This window comes from Lynx canadensis, chromosome C2 (assembly GCF_007474595.2).
Source record: "Lynx canadensis isolate LIC74 chromosome C2, mLynCan4.pri.v2, whole genome shotgun sequence".
Taxonomy (NCBI): Eukaryota; Metazoa; Chordata; class Mammalia; order Carnivora; family Felidae; genus Lynx; species Lynx canadensis.
The window spans coordinates 33933882-33953568 of NC_044311.2; the positions used below are offsets into that span (position 1 = coordinate 33933882).

A 19687-nucleotide genomic window follows, 5' to 3' on the forward strand; every position below is an offset into this window, starting at 1 on the left:
ACATCTTAATAATATTGACTCTTCCAATTGTGAATATGGGACCTTTCCATTTATTTACTTTTTCATTTCAGCAATGTTTATAGTTGTTGGAAGTCATTTGTATTTCATGTGTTTTTTAAAGTTTATTTATTTATTTTTGAGAGAGACACAGAGAGAGCGAGTGAGGGAGGAGCAGAGAGAGAGGGAGAGACAGAATCCCAACCAGGTTCTGCACTGCCAGCCCAGAGCCTGATACGGGGCTCAAACTCACCTGCCTCATGATCATGACCTAAGCTGAAACCAAGAGTCAGACACTTGACCAACTAAGACACCTAGGTACCCCTGTATGTCATGTTTGTAAATGCTATTATTGCAAAATTGTTTTTATGTTTTTCATTTCCAATTATGTGCTGACAGTTCATAGAAATACACTGGGTTTTCTATCTATATATTTTTTAAATTTATTTATTTATTTTAATGTTTTTATTTATTTTTGAGAGAGAGACACACACACAGAGAGAGAGAGAGAGCACAAGCTGGGGAAGGGCAGAGAGAGAGGGAGTCACAGAATCTGAAGCAGACTCCAGGCTCTCAACTGTCAGCACAGAGCCCAGTGTGGGGCTTGAACTCACAAGCTGTGAGATCATGACCTGAGCCAAAGTTGGAGGCTTAACCAACTGAGCCACCCAGGCACCCCTACTTATTTATTTTTGACAGAGAAAAGGCACAAGTGGGGGAAAGGCAGAGAGAGAAGGAAAGAGACAGAATCCCAAGCAGGCTTCCACCCTGTCAGTGTGGAGTCCATTGTGGGGCTCGAACTCACCAACCAGGAGATCACGACCTGAATTAAAAGTCGGACGCTTAACAACTGAGCCACCCAGGTGCCCCTGGGTTTTGTATGTCGACCTTGTATTCTGAGACCTTGATAAACTCACCTATTAGTTCAATTGTTTTTTGTGGATTGTGAGACTGACTTTGAAAACAAGCCTTTGAGCCACAAAATGGAAACAACCCGTCTCTGAGGCCACCAACCTGCATCAGACTCTTACAATTTTTCATGTTGTAGCAGTCACTGGGGAGTCCCATCTAACTGCTGTCTATATTGTGAGTCCCTGTAGGGCAGGCTGTCCCAGCTACTTCCTAGTGACTCTTACCATAGACCCTCAGGTTCTGCTCATGAGCAGGACTAATGAGCCCTGTGCTACCTACCACTCAGGCTTATCCAGAGGTTAGAGGAGACGGCAAGGAGACATCTGCACCACGAACAGCCATCTGATCCCAGGTTCCTGTCAGTGGCGTTCCTCCAACTGTCTTTCATGTTGCTGCACACTTTGCAAGCAGAGGCACTCACTGCCCTTATTCTCAGATTTCTTTTCAGGAACATTTACACAGTGAACATCCTTGAAAGATAGAGAGAGCATCTCCTTCTAAAACAAAGGGCAGGTTTGCTTATAGCCTTGGAAGGTAGAGGTCACGTCTCCATCTATAGCAAGCATATTTACTCTCCACTTAAAAGCTTGTTTCCTGAAGCTCAGGGTTCTTCTATAACACAACCCACTTCACATGCAGGTGTACCTGGCCCTCTTTGCATTGTCCTCTGAGAATGGAGGTTCTGGAATCCTGTGCAAAAATGCTAATATCCTGATGACTACTATAACTGCGAGGAGTAACCTAGCCTTTACCTCTGACCCAGGAGTTTGATGTTTTCTGTCAATATCCATGCGGCAATGGAAAGATAACGTGTTATCTTCCAAGTAGGTTAAAATCTCAGACCTTCATACTTCCTGACACCTCCAAAGAGGTAATGAGTTTTGCCCCTTGATTGTTTAGGCTGTCCTGGGAGACTAGAAAGCAGGACCTATTTCCTGTCTAACTTCTCATTAGAACAGAACTCCTTGCCCATCTTTTTGGGCAGACAAAAGAAGCTTGTGAGGCAGATCTGGATCTCAGTCAGCCACACAGATCTCAATACTAAAGACTCTGCTCCTTCAGTGTGTCCCCTGAAGCTTCGTGAATGACTGTCCCAGTGAGGGCATACTGCTCAACGCCCTTCTGGGTTCTCTAAACTTTGCTAAGATTTATTTTAAAGATGTGTGCATATTTTCAAAGACTACATACAATATCCATATTTGTTTTAATATGCAAATAATGTTTTTGGGCTCCTGGGTGGCTCAGTTGGTTAAGCATCTGACTTTGGCTCAAGGTTGTGATCTCACAGTTTCTGAGTTTGAACCCCACACTGGAATGTCTACCATCAGCACAGAGCCTGCTTTGGCTCCTCTCTCCCCTCTCTCTCTCTGCCCCTCCCCCACTTACATTCTCTCTCTCTGCCCCTCCCCCACTTACATTTTCTCTCTCTCTCTCTCTCTCTCTCTCTCTTTCTCTGTCTCTCTCTCAAAAACAAATAAAACGTTAAAAAAAAAACAGTGTTTTAAAATTCTCACCATCAGGGCCCCTGGGTGGTATAGTCAGTTAAGCATCCAACCTTGGCACAGGTCATGATCTCCCAGTTCATGAGTTCGAACCCAGCGTTGGGTTCTGTGCTCACAGCTCAGAGCCTGGAGCCTGCTTCGGATTCTGGGTCTCCCTTGCACTCTGTCTATCGCTCTCTCAAAAATAAATAAACATTAAAAAAATAAAGTAAAATAAAATTCTAACCATCAAGGATTCAAATGTTTTTGAATTTGTTTGTCAGCAAGGGTAATGGTAATTGGACTTCAGAAAATGGGGCTAAATGGAAATGAGCAAATCCTGCCTTCCAGGTTCAAAATCCAGGCAATTTGTGTTTCTCTGACTTGGTGTCACAATGTTTCAAACACGAAGACACGTGAAAACGTGTGGCTACAAAGGATGATCACTTTTCGACTGTTTGGCAAGCTGAGGTTGAGTGATTCATGAGGCAAGATGCTCAGGATGCTGGTCTCAGGCTCCTAGGTGCAGAATGTCTCCTGTTGAGAGGCGAGGCCATAGCGTTGGTGTAGTGGGGCATGGCTCTCACCCAAGCTCAAGTTCAGCTTCTCAGCTCCAGGACATGTTCATAAAAGGATTTTTCTCACTGAAGAAAGGTATCTGATGCTTAAAAAATTATTTTTTACCTGGTTTTCAGCAGTTTAACTCTGATGTGTCTACATGTACTTTTCTTTGTGCTTGCCCTTTTGGGATTCACCAATCCCCCTGAATCTATGAATTTAATGTCTTTCACTGGCTGGAAACTTTTTGCCATTATCTCTCTGACTGTTGCATCTGTCTCATTCTCTCTCTCCTCTCCTTCCGGGACTCCAGTGATATGAATGTTAGACATCTGACTATGTCCTGCTTATCTTTTATGCTAATATCTCTTTTTCTCTGGGTCTTTTTTCCTCGACTTTTGTTTCAGTGTAGTTTTAAATTTGTCTTCAAGTTCAGCAATCCTATGCTCAGCTGTGTTCATCTATGTGTCTGTTTCTAGCGTCTGTTTTTTCTGTTGCTTATTGATTCTAGTCTCCTGCCTCTTCACTTGATTCATTATTTTTTACTATATGCAGACATTGTGTGTAAGAGGTATAGAGACTCTAGATGATATAACTTGCCACAGAATGTTCCTTCTTTCCTCCATTAAGCAGATGGCCATGAGGGATGATTGTCTCAGTCCAATGAAGGATTAAGCTAATTTGAGGCTGGATTTCAACTTTTGCAAAACAATCTCTCTCTGTTTACCCGCATTCCTCACATGTGGATTTTGACTGAGAGCCTTGCAGGTCCCCTGTACCCTCAGGCATGAAGGACTGTGGAGATTCAGTTCTGCCCTTCAGAAGTTCTCAAACTGACCATCCAGACTCCGTCCCCCTGCAGATTCAAAATCTGGCAAACGTCATGAGATAGGAGCTGGCCTTGTGTTTGAGGCAGGCCCTTTCTTCTTGGGAAGCCTTTGTTTTCTAAGTGCTGTGAGACTGTGGAAGATTTCACTCTGCTTTTTAGATGCACATTCAGACCAGAATTCGGCAAATGCTCTGTGGAGAAAATTGGTTGTGTTTCTAAGGCCTCCATGTCCCTTTTTCATTCTAGTCCCATGTAGCCACTACAGCTTTACAGGTTTCTCTTTCCTCCATTAGAGGTCTTTCTTTTAGGCAAATCTTGATCATTAGGCAGTGCCCCAAACTGGCAAATGTCCAGGGAGAGGAGTGAGGGGACAGCTGGAGAGCCTCATCTCATCTTGTTGCAGTAGGAGCACTGGCTCCCACAACCTACTACATCCTGCCCAGAAGAGGAAATCTCCTAGGCTTTTGAGTCTCAAAACTCTTTTATTTTCAAATTTTTACCTGTTTTAAAATCTTAGAGTTGACTTTTCTTTCTTGCCAAATATATGCTGTAATGTCACTACTTGAGGCTTGGAGTATCAATATATCTGGTTCAATGCTTCTCAAACTGTAGGTCACAACCCATTAATGGGGCATGAAATCAGTTTAACAGGCCCTGATAGCATTTTTTAATGAAACAGAATAGAATAGAATAGATCAGAGTGTGTCGCATATAGTAAAGATCAGTATTGTTTCCTTAAATTTTTGTTTCACTTGTATGTGTACATGTTTGGTTTTCCATGTAAAACCTATATGTTTCTATGGGTTGTGGCCAAAAATATTTAAAAGCCACTGGACGTTAGTTTAAATAGAGGAAGGGCCAACGGAGAGAAAAACAAATGATGAGAAACAAACATATGAGTTGAGTATGGACAAGTTTTTGGAGAAGTTTGGCCATGACTCGGTCATGGATTGACTGAAAGCTGCTCTTCTGGCCCCAGGGAGCCGGAAGTCCATGTGAGGGATAAAGCACAAGCATCAGGAACCATAAGCATCAGAGAAGAAAATCCTAGCTTCTAGGATTGAGGCCTAGCTTCTAATGGGACTGGGGCAGGAGGGGGTGTACCAAGGGGGCAGCAGGGAAAGCTGAAGATGAGACACAACCGAATTTGGATTGGTACAAGCCATGAAAACCCTGAGAGAGGAGCATGTAGTTCTTGGTGCCATATCATGGGTGGCCCAGTGAATACAAGCCTGTACTTGGCCCAGAGGAAAGGTCAGCTGAGGGGATGAATGGGTGGGGGTGGGAGGGTGGCGTGAGGCTCTTCTGCTAACCCATGGTTGGTGCTTCAGGGTCAACAAAAGATCTAACTGTAGCCACAAGCCTGAGGAGACTAGTATCTTCTCCACCTTTTCCCTGCTTTCCCAACACCAGACACACACACAGTGGACTGCCCGTTGAGGCCACTAGAGATAAGGGAAAGAGTACAGGCTCTGTGGTCAGAAGACCTTGACTCTCAGTCTACTGGCTGGATGGGATTGGGTTTGTGCCTCCTTATGTCCCAAACAGGGCAGGTAAGACCTTCCGCACAGGTTGTTGGGAGGTATACAGACTCATCATTGTGCCCATGTCTGGGGCCCAAAGTGCTCGGGGGCCCAGAGCTGCTTTAATCCCCAGGGGCCACACTGGGGCAGGCGGTTCTGGAGGAAGGTTGCACCACAGTGAAGTGGCTGGCTCCTGGCCCTCAAAGTCCCCAGGCCTCCTAGGTTTGCCCACTGAACCTCCAGGCACCAGCCTGGGTCTGGCATGGCATGGCATGCAGCAAGCCTTGGGGCAGAGAGGACAGCACAGGACACTGCAGAGGATGTGGTACATTTGCTTGTGTCTCTGAGCAGGAAAGTTCTTCTCTGGGTCAGCCCGGTGGTTCTCGTCTTCGTCCTATTGGGGGAGCTGGCTTCTGGCCCTGTGGCTGGCCTTGGACATCAGGGCCTGAAATTTGGGCCTGAGTCCAGCCTGGGTTTTTGGCCAGAAGTCTGGCCTTCTACCATGCTGCAAACATACCTGGTCAGCCACGCGGATCTGCTGGAGGTTTTGGAGAGTTCATCTCAGTGATATCTCGGCATATAAAGGTTTCTCTCTCCCTTTTCAGCCTAGCTGAGTGTTATTTGTCCCTTGAGCCCTGGCTCAGTCATCACCTCTCACAGAAAGCCTTCTCTGGGCACCCATGGTTTCCCCACATTGGGTTAGGTGTCCTTCCTCTGGGCTCCCACAGGCACTGGTACCTCTCTCTTTCACACCACTTACCCTTGGATGGCACTCTGAGTTTGCCCGGAGGTGGGTCTCTGCCACAGCACTTGGCACAGTAGGTCCTCTGGCGGCGTTTACTGAATGAATCGACTATCACACTCGGGCCTCAGCGACCCTGTTCTCCAAAGCCCCTGTTTCCCATTGACTGAACCATACTTTATTTTAGGGTTCAAAGAGCAGAGGAGACGGCCCAAATGGGACAAGTGCCCTGTTGTGAGCTGAGCCCCCAGTCACAACCTGCATTAGAGAATTCCAGGTACCTGTGTGTGATTGCTAGCTGCTTAGGTTCCATTTCTGAGAAGGCAGATTTTTAAAGATTTGTATGTGAAAGTGGTATAAAAACAAATCTTCGGTCGTATGCAGGTGTTGTCTCAGCTCAAGCTGAGGGCATTTCTGCCAGAGTGCTGTGCCAATCAGGGCCCGGGAGAGGACGTCTCTTGACAGAGGGGGCCCAGGAGGGGCTGGCAGACAACCAGGACACACAGGTCTCGGCCAGTCGCCCCTAAGGCCTGTGGTAAATGGAAGGGAGAGGAAGAAGCAGGTTCAGGGTAAAACCCAGCCAGTCAAGATGAGCATCTCTCCCTCAACCCCCTCCTCAGCCAGTTCTTTTACTCCCTACCAAGGTGAGATACATGACGGCTCATAATCCACATGCCCCCCATGGGGACTCCTGGGGTCCACAGGGACTTCATTCAGAGCAACAGGTGGAAGCAGGGGACACAACAGCTCTCACCAAATGGCTGCACGGTACCTGGGGTGCCAGTCAAAACCCGCATCGGATTGGAAGCCCCAGTATGGCATGAAGGACTCTGCAGGAAGCTCTCAAAATGACAAGCAGATGGGTTCCCTGGTTGTGTCAAGTGGTTCCAGGTCATCATCAAGGTCCACCCACAAAAAAAAAAAAAAAAAAAAGGTCTTCAAAATTTATACCAATCATCAAAATGACATTGAGGTACCACCTCACTCCCCCTAGGATGGCTATAATCAAAAAGACAATAATAAGTGTTGGTGAGGATGTAGGGACATCGGTCCTCTCGTCATCCTTGCTCGGAATGTGGTGTAGCTGGTCTGCAGAACAGTTTGGGGGGCCCTCACAAAGTTCGACATAGCTAAGCATATGACCCACAATTCTACCCCTACTTCAGTTCTACTCAGTTCTACCCCCAGGTTTATCCCCCAAGAGAATGGACAACATACGTTCATACAAAGACTTGTACACGAACGCTCAGAGGAGCTTCATTCACAATAGCCAAAAAGAACAACCAACCTTACTGTCCGTCACCGGAAATGGATAAACAAAACGCGGTGTCTACGTACAATGGAATATTTTCTGTCCAGAAGAAGAATGAGCTGCTGCGTGCCGCGTCATGGATGAACCTTGACAACATAGTGCTGAGTGAAAGCAGCCGTCACAAAAGACCACATGTGGTATGATTCCATTTCTATGAAATGTCCTGAATAGGCAAATCCATAGGGACAGAAAGTAGATTAGTGGTTTCTAGAGACTGGGGGGGATGGGGAATGGGGAATGTCTGCCAATGGGTGAGGGGTATTTTTTTGGGGGGGGGGGGGAGGATGAAAATGTTCTGGAATTAAACAATGGTGACGGTTTCACAACTTTGCGAATCTACTAAAAACCACGTCATTGTACACTTTCAAAGGCGATGTTTCAGGGTATGTAAATTATATTTCCATTTTTTAAAATAAGGAAAAAATGTCGTTGATGGCGAGGACTTAGCCGAACTGAAACAATAAAATGGAGCGCGAGTCCTGAGCCCGTCGCATCCATCCCAACGAACTTTGGGCCCAGGAATGGTGCACCACGAGGGCCTGCGGGAAGAGGCGCCGGGTGAGGATCTAGGAAGAGACACGTCCGGGGATTCGAAGCGAAGGCTGTGGAGGTGGCGGCCGGGATCGCTAAGGACTGGGGAGGCGTCCGGAGGCTCAGAAGTTGGCCCGGCCGGAGCGGAGACTTAGAGGTTGGGGCGCAGAGGCTCTTAAAGAGGCCCGGGCGAATTCCCATTCCGCGTCCACCTTAACGCCAGCCCCGCGGCGCCGCGGGTCTGACCGGGTAAGGGCGCGGGGGCGCGGGGGCGCGGGGAAGGCGGCGGCGCGCCCCCCCTGCCCCGCGCCGAGCCTGCCGCGGGAGTCGGCGCTAGTGGCCGGGACTGCGCTGGCCGCGCGTCCCGGGGGCCCGGGTGCGCGCGGGGGCGGCGGGGTCGCGGCGCGGCCCCCCCACCCCGCCCGCAGCGGCGCTCTATTTTTAGCAGGCGCTGTTGCAATATAAGGAATGCGCGGCGCGCCAGGCGCTCGGGGCGCGCGCGGGCTGCGCGGTCGCTTTAAGGAGGCGCCGGGGCGGGGACGGGCCGGAGCGGCCGGAGGGCCGGCGGGCCGGGAGCCGCCAGTCCGGCTGCAGTGGGGCCGGGCGGGCGCGGCGCTGCCTCCTCGGCCGCGCGAGCATGGAGGCGGCGGCCTGAGGGCCGGAGCCGAGCTGGGGCTGGAGCGCGCGGTGAGTGGTCGCAGCCGCCGGGGCGGGGAGGGGGCCCGGCGCTTTGTTCCGGGCGGGAGGTGTGGCCGCCCCCCGGGCCCTGCGGCGCTCCCCACGCGCGGCGTGAGCCCTGGGACTGGCGGGGAGTGGCCTTTTGCTCCCACCGCAGGCTCCGGCATAACGCTGTGCGAGCGAGAAATCCGCCACAATAGAGACCCCAGTGGGGAGGGCCTGTCCGCCGCCCAGAGAGCCCCTTTCACGGAACCACACTAGGATTTCTGGTCTGCCTGGGTGAGGACCCGCGGGGAGGTGGGCGGCGGGGGTGGGGGGGGGTACTCTTTTTCCCCCTTTAAAATGGCGTTAAGCAGGGATCTGCCAGGGGTGTTGTCAAATTTATCTCGATAATAAAAAGCAGCCTGCTGCACAAACAACCCTTCCCTGCGCCGCGGGGCTTGGGACTGTGGTCACAACTGAGGCCCGGCTCATTCATTGACCGGACCTGGCTGGGGTGCCCACTGTGTGGGGCATAGCGCCTGTTCCTGCTCTGCGGGGAAGGTAAGGGTAAAACATGAGCGACAGCTCAGTGTGCTCAATAACGGGATTAGGGAGGCTCAGGGGTTGTGGGATCAGACAGTGTGGAAGGCAGGGAAGGCCTCCTAGAGAGGTGATGCCTGGTAGGAGCACGGGCACTGGACATCCAGTTCAACTCTGTGGCTGGAACTGAGGTCTATGCTGGCCGTGGAGAAAGCCGAGTCTGGAGAGAGAGAGACAAGGGCCGCCTCTTGGGTTGGCAGAGCTCTGGGATTCCCCTTCCTCCCCCCATGGGCCCCTGCTTGTACCTAACCTCCGTGGGTTAAATGGTTCTTGCCTCTCCAAGACGCACACTCTGTCCTGGACCTGACCAGAGAGAATGAGTGACAAGGCTCAGGATTCTAGCCTCAAAAGAGTAATAAGGAAATCTGACTTAAAACCCTGAAGCCCCACTGCAATAGTAGCAGCCAGCAGGGCTCACACAGACCAGGCACTTGACCAGGGTGTGTTTTCTCATCGTTTGACAAGACTCTGCCTGAGGTTTTATTGTAATCCCCATATGCTCATGAGGAGCTGTGGCTAGAAAGTTATCAGTAACTTGCCCAGGATCCTATCTAGAGACCATGTGGCTGTTCAGGCCCCTCTTCTGAGGGTCTGGCTGTCCCCGGCTTTAGGGCTCCAGGTACAGCCTGTTGCCAAGTACAGGTTGAAGTGTGGGGTGGTGAGTTGTTGGTATTAATAACTGACACGTGTCAGGGGCTTTGCAGTGAGCACAGTACTTCACCGAGACAGTTCTTAAGAGTTTCTCCTGCTTCTCTTCCCAGGGAAGAAACTCCAGCTGGCCAACATTTTATAAATCTCCTAATTTCCTGTAAATTGCGTGTCCCTGCTGACTGGGGCTGAAAATGTTTGGGGCCATGTTTTTCAACCTTGAATCTGTTCTCGCTCCCAGCAGCCAGTGAGTTTCTCTGTCTGCAGTTTATGGTGTAGTTTTGTACTTTCTCTGCCAGGTCGGGAGGTATTAGGCTTTGATGCTCTGGGGTTTTCAAGGATGCCAGGTCTGCCAGCCTCTTTGAAGGCCGGTGGTGTCGAGTATGCTGGGTGCTGGAGCAGAAACTGCCCCCACCCCCACCCCTGGCCTCAACATTTCTTTCTGGAGAGGAGGGTCAGAGCTCCTTGCTGAACCCTGGTGAGGCTTCCAGGCTTGCCTGCTTTGCTCTGGAAAAAGGCACTTTGCATTTTCCACAACTCATACTTTCGCCTACAGAAGACATTTTTGTGGCAGGTATAACTTTTAGTCTATTATTAGCTCTAACCATAGGTATTTCACACTTTGAGTTGATCTGAGCTGCTCACAAAGTGACAAATCTCTGGGGCTGGTGCCCGAGTTTGAGTGATCACCTGGAACCAGGGAGGACTACCGGACTGTGATGAACTACACTAGCTCCTGGGGTGACTGGTCCTCATGTCAGTCAGATTTGCATGTTGACCAGCCTGCTGGATCAAGTGAGTTCTCAGGAAGTGTGACCTTCGTTTTATATTTTACGCTGCCTGTAATCAGTTCTGCCCGTGAAACGCATGCCCCGATGGAGTGTTCCTCCTGCAAGTGATTGAAAATATACCTGTCCGTGAGCGTTGTATAGTTTGTACAAATCATACTTATGTGAGCTGAATGGGAACACGTGCATGTGCAAAGCTGGAATATTCTCAAGCATCAAGAGTGTGCACTGAGTCCCAGAGGCTCTGTCCCTGCCAGGCTTGGGGCAGGCATCCAGCCATCTAAGATGGACAGCTACCTTTGTCTGGGGATGGGGAAAAAGGGAGGAGCTGGGTGAGCTCCCTGTACCCTGGGGCGTCTGGCAAGTATCCATTGTCTAGGGGCTGAGCAGAGAATTCAAGTTCTGAGAGGAATTTTGTCCTTGCCAACCCTCCCAATCTTGGGTGTTGCCACTGGCCTTATGGTACTGGGGTCGGTGGGGCTGCTTTCGGCTGCAAATAACAAAACTCAAGGAAAGTAATAGGCAGAGCTTAGATCTTCCACAGATTCTTGTGAAGTCACTATACACAGAGATGGACTATTAGTGCCACTTTCAGCAAGCTTTTGACTGGGAAAGGCAGCCAAGAAGGCTGAGGGTCTGGTGTCCAGAGCAATGGTTTTTTGCCTTTTTGGGTCACAGCCTCTTTAATATGCCAGTGAGAAACCCAGAGAAAAGTTGCTTGGGTGTACAGAGTTGGGCATACAATTCAGGGGATTCATGGGTCTCCAACAAGCCCTGAATTCCAGGTTAGATCCCCTGGTCTAAGCCACATTGTCTCACTATTGTTTACTGAGGATCTACACTGCGGCTCTGCCCTCCCAGCCAGGCTATCCGGCTGTGACAGTAGAGTCCGGGGTCAAGAGTGAAAATGAGCGGGCAAGTTTTTAGTGCATGCTTCAGACAACAGAGCTGATGTTGAGGTTGAGGTGACAGTGTGTTGCACCCCTTGGCGCCTGACATGCATTCCTTGGTGCTCATCTCCAGTCTTCTAGGTGGTGTTCCTGCTGCGTATGATGAGGTTGGTCTTGCCTGCTCCCAGAGACTGCACCCCCTGCCCCCACCACTGCGCCTCTAGGGCCTTTTAGCAGGTTGGCATGATCCAAGACAGCTCCATGCAGCCATCCCTCTTGCAGGGTTCATGAAGTAGCAATGTGTGTTTAACTCTTTAATGTCCCACTCATTGACCTTTAGGTGTTTTTGGTAGCTTTATCAGGTGGGGACTACCGAGGGCCACGTGGCCAAATGACAGTGTGGGTCATTGCTGGTTGCTGAAGTGACGTTCTCTGTCTCAGAGGGGCGTATTTTCATCTCCAGAGCTTGGCATCTGGCCACCTAGATGGATAAAACACATCACAGATGATTGACATCTGGGTTGTGAAGCTAACGGGCGAGATTTGGGAGAGCACCAGGGATGGATCTGGCTGTGCCCTAATGTGCTGGTAGAATGAGGAGAGGATGGAGAGTTGGGGACTCTGTGCCCCGGCTCTTGTCCTCTGTCTAGAGGGCTGTGGGCACATCTCATGCTGCAAGGACCCAGGCCCCATCTGTGACTTTGCTGCCTGCCCTCAGGGTTGTCATGGGATTAGATGAAATACACGCATGAGAACATGCTTGGGAGACCAGAAAGGGCCATAAGGATTAAGAGCATCCTGTGCTGCAAGGACCCAGGCCCCATCTGTGACTTTGCTGCCTGCCCTCAGGGTTGTAACCGCAGATAACAGAATCATAGACACAGCAGGGGCCCCTGGAGCATGGTTAGTCTAGATTCAGATCCCATACAGCACATTTCTCAGAGTGGTCAGGGAGAGAACTTTAGGTGGGACACATACAGCATCATTTCATTTTAATACACTTGTTTATATGTATTATAAAACCCAGGCATGTGGTGCATGGGTGGCTCAGTGGATTAAGCATCTGACTCTTGATTTTGGTCACAATGTCACAGTTTGTGAGATCAAGCCCTGTGTCAGTTTGTGAGATCGAGCCCTGCATCGGGCTCTGCACTGATAGTGCAGAGCCTACTTAGGATTCTGTCTCTCCCTCTCTCTGCCCCTCTCCAGCTCACTTGCTCTCTGTCTCTCTGTTTCAAAATAAATAAATAAAAACTTTAAAAAAACCCAAACATCACATCATATCCATTTTTTAAATGGATATTTTGTTCAAATTAAAGCTAGAGAGAGATTTTAAGTTAAAAAGTATGGGGGGGGGGTGGTGCCTGGCTTGCTCAGTCAGAAGAATGTGCGACTCTTGATCTCAGGGTCTTGAGTTCAAGCCCCATGTTGGGTATAGAGATTACAAAAAAAAAAAAAAAAAAAAAAAAACCACCAACAACAACAAAAAACTTAAAAAAAAAAAAGAAGTATGGTGATTTTTAGGTAAAGATTAAGCCAGTAATAATTCACTAGTAAATAAATATGGCCCAAATGGGAAAGTGCCCCCTTGAATAAAGGCTGGGAAATGTTCAACAGGGAAGTCCCTTCCTTGCAGCCTGTGAAGGGTGTGGTGGGTCTTTGGCTTCAGCTGGACCCCTCTAGAGATAGGGAGCTTGCTGCCCCCAAATCCATCCACTTTTCCACTTGGGAATCTCTTGTCCTTGCAAAGTTCTTTCCTTTCTCCCCTTAACCTGCCCCCACTGGCTCTGTACCACATGAATCTCTGACAATCCTGCCTTTTCTCCAACACCAGCTCCACTTTCTTCAACTGCTCCTCGACTTGTATGGTTTAAAGACCATCAGTCTCTCTTCATTCCCTCCCCTCCCCCTTCCTTTCCTCCTTCCTCCTTCACTCCCTTCAGCAAAGACTTGTGGGCTGGTCCTGGGCTAGACACTCTTATACTAGCCACGTCTAGGCCTCACAGCAATTGCTGTTGGCCTTTTACATATGTGGAAACTGAGACTCAGGGTGGTTGAATAGGCCACCTCCAGTCAAGGCCTGAGGAAAGCAGAGTCCAGGGATCTGACCAAGGTCCATCTGGTCCCCAAGCACATGGTCCTTCTGTTAATTACCCTGTGCTGCTCCCAGAACTAGATAGACCAAAAATGACACGTCTTTTGTTTCCTGGTGCTCATGGGGCATGTCCCTCGGGGGTCTGGCCATACATGGTCAGTGCTGCGGTGGAGCAAAGGCCCCATGCGTGAGGAGAGGGGGCAGAGCAGCCTATGCATGAGGATGTTATGAGGCAGCTGGAGCCACAGAGGCACAGAAGCAGCTGGTTGGTGCAGGGAGGCAGAGAGAGCCTGGGCGGCTGTGGTTTTCCCTGACTCCCATTAGTCTTATTGTCAGCTGCGAACCCCTAAGTCATCTGTGCACTTGGTTTATTTTTTAATTTTGAAAAATAAAAAAATGAAAATGTAAAGGATCACACGACAAACACCATGTGCCAGTACCCAACATGAAGACATGCAACCATTTACTGTGCACTGACTCCATCCTTTGCATGGGAAGGCAGGACTGCAGCCGTTTCCCTGGTCACTAGGCCTGGCTGGTTTGGGCCTGTCCTCAGCCTGAAGCAGACTTTGGAGCCTGGCTCCTGAGTTTCTGCATACTGGCTCTTTCAGCTTCCTGTCCCCGTCTAATTCAGCAGGTGCCCCCTGGGCCTCCATCCAGGTGGCTGATAGCTGGGGAGAAACCACCAGGGAGCAGGGCGAGTGGGTGCTCCTGGATTTATCCCTTGCAAAAAAAGTTGACCTACTCTCAGAAGCACTTACCTTGACCACTGTGGGTTCAGGCCAGGCTGCAGAGCACGGTTTGGTCCCGCCTGCCCAAAGCAAATGCCATTTAAATGGTAGACATATATATTTGGAATAGAGAGAGAAGAAACATAATTTTCTTTTTATAATTAGATGGCAGTGATTTGCTAAGCAGCTCATCTTACACAAACCCTAGCAAAATTCATTTTCTATTCTCAAGTGTAGAATTACTTTAAAGTGCAGCGTGGTACCTTTCCAATCCCTGGCTTCGCCCCTGCAGCTGCCACAGAAGGAGGGCACCGGTGCCTGGGCCTGGGCCCTGCTCTGCTGGCTGAGTGAATAGGGAAGGGTGGCTCTCCCTGATGTGACAATGACCAGACAGCCCCTCACCGAGCTGTTTCTGCCGTCCACCCCTGCGTGACTCCCATGCTGGATCCTGAACCTGCATCACCCTTCGAAGCTTGAACTTTCGGTGACAACAGTTAGCAGAGTCACACTTTGGAAAGCTTTGCAGAAGAGATTCAAAAACTTCCAGAAAAACCTTCCACACCCAGGCAGATCCCATTTGCAGGGAGTCATGATGGGAGATGAAGATTTGAACTAGTTTCATGAGAGAACATGGGGACCTGAGGTGGCCCCCAAATCCTCTTTATTAAGTGGTAAGAATGGATTGAAATGTTCTCTGTCCCTGAGTGGCCAGTAAAGAACAACACTGCCTGCATTGCTTTCCCTCACTTTGAGGGAGATGCCACAGGAGCCAGCCGGGAGCTCCAGGACCTCAGAGGGACCTGCTCCTTGGGGTTTGTCTTCTGATGAAAGCAGCCGGGGACTGCACCAGTGAAGGCAGTTAAACATGGTCTAAAACAAGTTCCTATTTGGTTATACAGAAGTACACATACATGTTATGTTCATAGGCCCATGCCTCTCTCTCTTTTTTTTTAATCTGATGACTTGGATTATGTCTAATTAATTCTTTCCCTTATTTCTGAACATCTCTACTCTGGCTCCGGCCTTCACATCACTCACTTAAATTACTGCAATATCATTCTGTTTCTCTGTTCTAATTTTGCCCCCTGTAAATCCATCTTAAATTTTTTTTTAATGTTTATTTATCTTTGAGAGAGACAGAATACGAGTGGGTTAGGGGCAGAGAGAGAGGGAGACAGAATCCAAAGCAGGCTCCAGGCTCTGAGCTGTCAGCACAGAGCCTGACACGGGGCTCGAACTCACGAGCTGTGAGATCATGACCTGAGCCGAAGTCGGACGCTCAACCGACTGAGCCATCCAGGCGCCCCTCCTATAAACCCATCTTAAAATGCAAAATGAAATATCAAAATCAAATCTGAGCATTTTACTCCCTTGCTGACAGACCCTTAATGAGAAAGGAGAAGGGGCTGGTCTACCAGATACTAAAATACTACAAAACTAGGGTAAAGTGGTATGGCCCTGGAACAGGAGTAGATAGGTCAATGAAACAGAATAGAGTACCTTCCCTGAAGTCCTATCACCTCTCCCCCAACCCCCCCACTCCTGAAAAAAAAAAAAAAAAAAACCTTTTTATTTGAAATGCAACCCGCTTTCAAAAGAAAAGTTCTGGTTTCTTAAGTATCTGCTATATATATTTGGTATAGGCTGGCCCTGCTATACCAAATACCCACACTGTACCCAAGTCCTCAAACAGTGAAAATGTCTGTGGGCATGTGGAGCCGCGTGGAGGTTGCCAGAGGGTTGGTGGGTGGAGTTGGGAGAGGCCCACCCACCCCATTGGAACTAATCATTCTCACGGGGTCAAGGGAAAAGTTCTTGCCTCCCCAAAGCATTATGTATTCATTTCAAAAGCAAAAATAATTTTAATTCCATTTAGGTTTCTTTTTTTATCCTTTACAAAATTGCATCATACCTTCTTGAAAATTCCCCTTCTTAGATAACCCACACATTCACCCTTTTCTATCTGAATTCTGCTGGAAATGTAGGGCCCACGGAGGAGATAGAGGCGAGCCCATCTTTCTTGGCAAGGACCATTCTCTCACAAGTCGGCTCAGCTGCCCAAAATAGCCTCTATCGTGTTCTTCTTTCAATGCTGGCTTTATTGTAACTAGAGATGATGGAAAAGGGTGGAGCCACTGTCCCAAAGCCTTGGGGGCATATATGAAAAAATAACTGTATGAGATCTGTCTTCTCAGCCATCCCTCCACACCCACATTCCTCAGGTTGAGGTTCTTTGGGCAGAGGAGCTGGGAAGGCCTTGTGCTCCTCACATCCAGCCCTTCTCCAGGAAGCCAGGCCCCAGGTGCCCTCTGGCCTCCCAGGGAGCTAAGGTCAGCTGGCATCAGAACCTTCCCGTCCACCCCCATTCACTGACCCCCGACCCCGCCCGCCCGCAGTGGACAGCGGCCTGAGTCCACTTATCTGGGACTGGGTGGGTGTTTCCTGCATGTTTGAGATTTTACAGAGGAAATCAAAATAAAGAAACAAAGCCTTTGTTTTACTTCTGGACTCAAACTGGGGATGGCTGGAGGGATGGAAAGGGGGAGCAGGAGTAGGTCACTTGGCAGTCCAACAAAATAACCATTCTAATAAAGCATTTAACAGGGACTTTTTTCTATTTAGGGTTGGTGTGAGTGAATAGGAAAGACAGGGTGGAGGGCTGGGAGAGCCTCTTTGTGTGGAAGGAGAGAGCCCCAGGCAGGGTCTCTGGCAAGGGTCTGGGACCACCAGCAGGGCTGCAGAATTGGCAGCCAGAGGGGCCACAGATAGTCTCAGTCTCCTTTCCCACCTCAGAAGACCCACAGGAGAGCAGGAAGGGACAGGGACTGCAGGGCCAGAGGGCCCTGGCTCCAATTTCTGCCCCACTACCTATCGTCATGTGACCTAGGGTGGTTCCCCCCCCCCCCTCCCCCATCAGTGTGAGCCTCCCTTGCCTGGTCTCTAACAGGTAACAGTGAAGATGTCCCAGCCACCCCATCCCGTTCTTCCTGATCTAGCTATGCTGGATCAGGCCTTCATCCCACATATGTGGAAATGGGGAGGTGCTCTCCCCAGTATTTCTTCATTCTCCCCAAAGGATTTTCTCCTTGTAGAAATTCTCTGAGTGTATCATTTATTTTTCTTTAAAAATTACCCAGGTGTTGATGAAAACTCTCCCTATCTGCAGTATTTCTGAGGATTTCAGAGTGGGGACCGTGTCTGCTGGCCATCTGGCCTCCCTGGTCATCTGCCCCACTTTGCCCCACGCATGTATACAATCAGCTTGGCTTCCTCATTCCCTAAGCCCCACTAAGCCACAGCCAGTGTGTGTAACAGGCTTTCGCCAAGGGTTCGGAAGAAAGGGGGTTACCCATTGTTCAGAACAGGGCAGGAGTTAAAACTGAGTAGTAGACATCCTCCTCTTGCCTGCTCACCCTTAAAGGATTTCTCCCTGCCTGCCTGTCTCCTCAAGCCTAGTTTACTGCCATTTTCCAGGGACCGATTTTCCTGGACACTTTCCCCAGAACTTCTGAGGACTCCAAATTTCCATTACTTTTGGTTGCAAAGCAGTAATGACATCTGTCCCAGACTAGGCTGCGAGCCTACACTTTGGCCTCAGAAGAGAGCCACCAAAGAGCCTGTCTAAGCCAGAGTTCTGCACCCTAGCCTTACACCATTAGCTAGGTGTAAGCTAGCACCTTCAGTATGCTTAAATTAGGGCTTCTTTCCCAATGACCAGAGCGAACCCAAGTGTGAATTTTTTTTCCTTCCTGTTACAGCATCTTGCAGAATCGCCGTGAGGATTAGAGCTGATGTAAATCAACAGATATTTAGTGAGCACCTACTCTATATCAGGCATGTGCTGGGCACCCGAGGGACGGTGGAGAATAGAACAGAGGACAGGCCCTGTGCTCATGGAACTGACACATTACATAAGTAAGGAATGCAAAGGGCTGTCAAGGACAGCTGAGTGTCTGGAAGAGCGTAACAGTAATATCTCACCTAGTCTGGGGTGTGGTAGGGCGTGCTCAGGGGAGTAGATGTAGAGTGCTGAGGATGTTGTCAGGACTTAATAAACAGGCATTATAATGCTCCGTCCTGGCCACAGGACCCAGCCTGATTGCACCTGCAGCTGGTTGCTGCTACTACCAACAATAGTTTTGCATAGAGGGGTTTATAATGTTTTCCAAGGTTACAGGCCAGTACGTGACACATCCAGGATTCAGCACTGGACGTGTCGGACCTATTTCCATGCTCCTAACTTCTGCTCTGTCTTCGGCCGTTATGCCCCTGGGAAAGTCCCCTGACGGTCCCCTGAGATGGGCTGTAGGGCGGGGCATAGCTCTGAAGCTTTCCTCTTTCTCTGCATCCCTGAAACAAGTCAGCATGGGTTGTGGATGCTGGTCATTCCTCCATCATCAGAAATAAAATGTGCTTCCTTGTTAAATCCTGGGTTGGCCAAGCAGCAGGAGTAGTAATACCTCAGTCCATCTCGGGCTGGCATCTCTCTGTCAAGTGAGGAAACTGAGGCACAAACAGATTGAGCAGTGGCCTAGGGCCACATACCTAGCAGAGGGGCAAATGCTTTGATGCAGGACTTTTGATAAAAGTGCTGTACATGGAAAAAACAGGTGGGAGGCCGGTGGTGGCTCCTGGGTGGGTCGCACCCCTTGGGAATGGAGCTGGTCTGCCAGCAGTGCCCACTGCCCCCTCCCCCACCCAGGCACAGCTGTCTGGCCTGGCTAGGCTGGTGAGGAATGGGAGGGAGAAATAGGTGGGAGAAATGCACCAATGTTTTGCACTTGGAGAGTGAGATGTGAAAAGTTGCCTCCTGCCTTTCCAGCGGGGTGGGCTTAAAATCGGGACTTTGAGAGGGTCCCTGAAAAGTTACCACCCCACTTCCAGCCCTGGTGCACCCCTCCAGAGTCAGGCTACTGGGTCCTATTCCTTCCTCGTTTCATAGGCCTTTGCAAGGAAACCCCCACAACCTCCCCAGCTGCTCATTGTCATGCCCACCTCGTTTTCAGGAAGTTTCCCTTTTATTTTGCTCCAGCCCAGATCTCTACAGTCTGGTTACTCTTTTAAAATGGAGATTGGATTGCTTCTTCCCACCTCAGGCAAGAGCCTGGACTATGTTTCTTTCTCATTTTAGCTTCAACTAAAAATTTTAACATTTTTCATGAATGGTGCTTGACATTGTGAATATAAATGATAGAAACAAATCAAAGCAACGGTCTTTCTGCCCTTTACCTCCCTGGGTTCTGAACACTCCTCGGGTGGGCTGTATGCCCTCCCCCTAATGACTGTGCCCCTGCAAAGTCTCTAGGCTGAGTAACCCCTGCTGCTGTTACTCCTCAGTGTCATTTCCATGTCCTTTTTTATCATGCCTCTTTGTGGCCGAAGCCAGGCCA

General features: G+C 49.5%; 1 protein-coding gene across 7 annotated transcripts in view; it reads left to right on the forward strand.

Annotated features, from left to right (window-relative positions):
* Positions 1–8067: 8067 nt before the first annotated feature.
* MRAS (muscle RAS oncogene homolog) overlaps positions 8068–19687 on the forward strand; it is a 56454-nt gene continuing 44834 nt past the window's right edge. The window contains exons 1-2 of one of the 7 annotated variants that reach the window (XM_030329182.1): positions 8446–8572; positions 10421–10588. The gene's annotated coding sequence lies outside the window, so the exon portion shown is untranslated. Of the gene's footprint in view, positions 8135–8445; positions 8573–8726; positions 8843–9932; positions 10041–10420; positions 10589–19687 lie in introns of those variants that run through there. The other 6 variants (XM_030329187.1, XM_030329183.1, XM_030329186.1 and 3 more) reach the window with 6 other exon arrangements.